Below are 3,562 nucleotides of genomic sequence, written 5' to 3'. Positions count from 1 at the left end.
CTATAGGCATTACTGTCTTAAGTATTTATTTATTTATTTATAGCTTCGATTTCTATACCGCCCTGACCCCGGAGGGTCTCTGGGTGGTTTACAGAGGTTTCTAATGTTGCTATCCCTAACTACGGCCACATAGTGGGGGGGAGGGGCTGCCTACCGGCACCCTGGTGGTGGGCATTGCTGTTTCTCTGGCTTGGCTCCTTTCTTGCGAGGTCTTTATTGAAGGGGTATCTATGGTCTTTTCCTCACTAGACCTTAAATCCTGGTTCAACCCTGTCCCTGAACTTACATTCTACCCTACTTGTGAGTTCACCCTTGTAATTATCTCGGGGTATTTTTTGTTTCCACATTACACTGAGGTCCCCCTGGTTTCACCCCACACTTGTCCTGGGATAATCGGATGCTGTTATAACCAGGGATAAAGGCAAGGTATTGTGTCATGTGTTGAATTCTGATAAAACCAGGGATGAGATCCAAGTGCAGAAAGGACCCATGTCACTTGGATCTCTTCCCTAACTCAATGCTGAATTTTCCTTTCTACGCTTGCTATGGGGCAAATGAGAATGTGTTCATGGGCAACAGATTCAGGCTAAAGAAAAGGAAGTACTTCTGTACAGGCCAGTCCAGGAATGGGAGGGAACTCTGTACTTTTACCTAACATTAAACAACAACCCAAGAGGTAGTCTATACCCTCTCTGGTTTTCAGAACCATATGCCACCAGAACACTCTTACCAAGGTAGCGTATCTGGGGAGCGTTTAGGCCACAGGATTTAGGCTTGGAACTCAAGTACAACATCAAAGACAATTTTAACAATCAGAGGAATCTTTATTTAGTACAGAGCTTAGCACAGACTACCAGAGTTTACAAAAATAACAAGCCTAAGGCAATTTGGCTTAACTACACAGTAAAAGATATATATTTACCAAGTTCAGGAATATCCAAACAGTCCAAGGGATTTTGAAGGAAAAATCCATCTTTGCTCAACCATGTGGTCCAATTCACAAAACAGTTATTTGTCCCTCAGGAGACGGCATTTCTAGGTGCCATAAAACAAGCAGAGAGAACAGGAGCAGAGAGCAAGAGCTAAGAGTGAGTCTCTCTCATTGGGATCAAACAATTATACCCCAATTCCAGTCACAAATTAGATGCGGCTATTAGCCAATTGCGAGTGGGCATGGGTGTGCCCAATTGTTGGTTGTCATGGCTACGTGTGGGGATAGGCTAGAAGTGTGGGAACTCCTCCTGCAGTCAGGTGACCCAACTTCCAGCTTCTCCATGATGTAGCCTTAAAGCAGGTGCCTTGAAGTCTAGCTCTTCCACTTAGAGGTGTGAAAGAATGTGTGGTTATATGGCATGGCTACTGAGGTTGTTCAGGCCATCTGGTCTGCCCTGGACCATTTGGATTGCACAGGAAACAGAGACATAGAATGTCATCACAGGAGAAGGCATGAGACTTGTAGAAATCAATATTTCTATACAACTTCTTAATTCAATGAGGAAATAAATATTGGAATCACTGCCAGTGGACATTGTAATGGCTACTAACATGCCTTTCATGGATTAGCCATGATGACTGACTACTGTGTGGAACAGGATGCTAAATTAGATGGCTCATTGATCTGAGCCAGCAGAACACCTATGAGAAACTGTAACAGTGTCAATGAACACGAGAAATTGTCTTATCCTGAGTCAAACCCTTGGTCTTTCAACATCAGGCTTGTCTTCTCGGACTGGCATGTGGCTTTCCAGGGTCTCAGATGGAGATCTTTCCCAACTCTTACTGCCTGATCCATTTAACCTGGGATGCCAGGGACTCAACCTGGGGCCTTCTGCATGCAGTGGCTCTGCCACTGAGCCATGTCCCCTACTCAAAGGGCAGCTTCTGTTCTCAAGCTTCTAAACAAAGTCGATACCACCATCTTTAAAAATAAATGCTCTTACCAGTGGCTTACTGACACCATTATATAATTTAGCTGCTTTCATAAACAGAGAATCTATAGTACATGATCCTCGATGCTCATTTCATGCCCAGAGTGGATACCCTACACTTTGATAACAAACATCTTTACGAAGTTTGAGTCCAGTGGCATCTTGAAGACCAACACAATTTTATTCAAGGTATAAGCTTCTGTGTGCTAATACTTTGATATCTGAAGAAGTGTGTGTGCACACAAAAGTTTCTACCTTGAATAAAACTTTATTGGTCTTAAATGTGCCACTGGACTCAGATTTTGTTCTGCTGCTTCAGACCAACAAGGCTACCCACCTGAAACATCTTTACTACTTTTTAGACGGAAAAAAATGGACTTTACAAAATTCTGTGCAAAGAAAAAAATTCTATTGTGAACGAGACACAAAATTCTATGCAGTTCAGTTGCATTGCCCTGGTCTTAATGGAGGAATAATGGCATAAATTGATATTTTTAACAAGACTGGTTTTTTTTTTCTTTTTGGTAAAGGCAAAGGAATGCTGGTCAATAGGAACAATGAGCATCAGGTTTTACTTGCATCAGGTTTACCTTACATAGTTCTGCAGCAAAGGATCCATTATAATAAACAGGAGTGAGAAATATTATTTTTTTAAAAAGCACTGCAGTAACACAGAGTGGTGATACTGATACCCACTGTACACTGAGATGTAACATGTCTGGAAGTTTGGAAGCCACAGGTTTTATGTGCCCCTGAAATTTTGGGAGATCACAGAAGGGGGGCAGAGAGTGGTGTGGTGTAGGGGAATGGGAGTGTGAGGGGGTGGGAAGCAAGTCACATCTATGCAAAAACAGACAATCCCCCCCCCCCGAGGCACATGCCATTGCTATCCAAACGACACCCATCTGCTATGTGGGCTGCAATGCAACTGTATTTATATCTACTCTGTCTGCTTCTACATACAGATCCGATCCTGCAAGGCAACAGGTGTCATGGTTGATTGGCCCGCACAGAGCACAGTGGGGCAGTTGCCAGTCACCCCCAAAATGTCAATTGTGACTCATCCTTCACTTGGGGAAGGGGGCACTCTGGCAAGGGATTGTGTTAACAGCTCACTATGGGGATGCCAGCATCCCTGCCACAACTGACCCTGTACAGGTAGGAATGCTTTCACATGACATTGGACATACTGTTGGGGGCAGTTGCCTGAGATTGCCCTGTACACACACACCTCTAGCCTTGACTGTAGAAGCCAGCATCATTAAGAGGGGCGTCCACGGTACATGGGAGAGGGAAGTGGGAAGTGGGTGTTGACTCCTGAGCCAAGCCTACTGGATCCCCACCCCTGCTCTCCTGCCAGTGCATGATTGATCCATAGGTGTGCATCTCCAGAGATGGGGTATATGTACTGGTTTTGAAATGAAACATATTATCCACACAGCAAGGTGATTTGCTCTCCTCTTCAATGTAAGCGCTAAGAGCCCCATTTGTGGTGCTAAGTGCCTTCTCTGTGCATTTCCCACCACCAGAGTGAAATGCAGTGTGCTCTAATTCTGCAGTCAGAGATCTCAGAGACAGAGTCCTCTGCCACACACCCTATCACATAACTATTGGCTATGATGGTGCAGGTTTAA

This window comes from Gekko japonicus, unplaced genomic scaffold, assembly GCF_001447785.1.
Source record: "Gekko japonicus isolate JY-2015 unplaced genomic scaffold, Gekko_japonicus_V1.1 scaffold434, whole genome shotgun sequence".
Taxonomy (NCBI): domain Eukaryota; kingdom Metazoa; phylum Chordata; class Lepidosauria; order Squamata; family Gekkonidae; genus Gekko; species Gekko japonicus.
Note: the sequence above shows the minus strand (reverse complement) of the source record.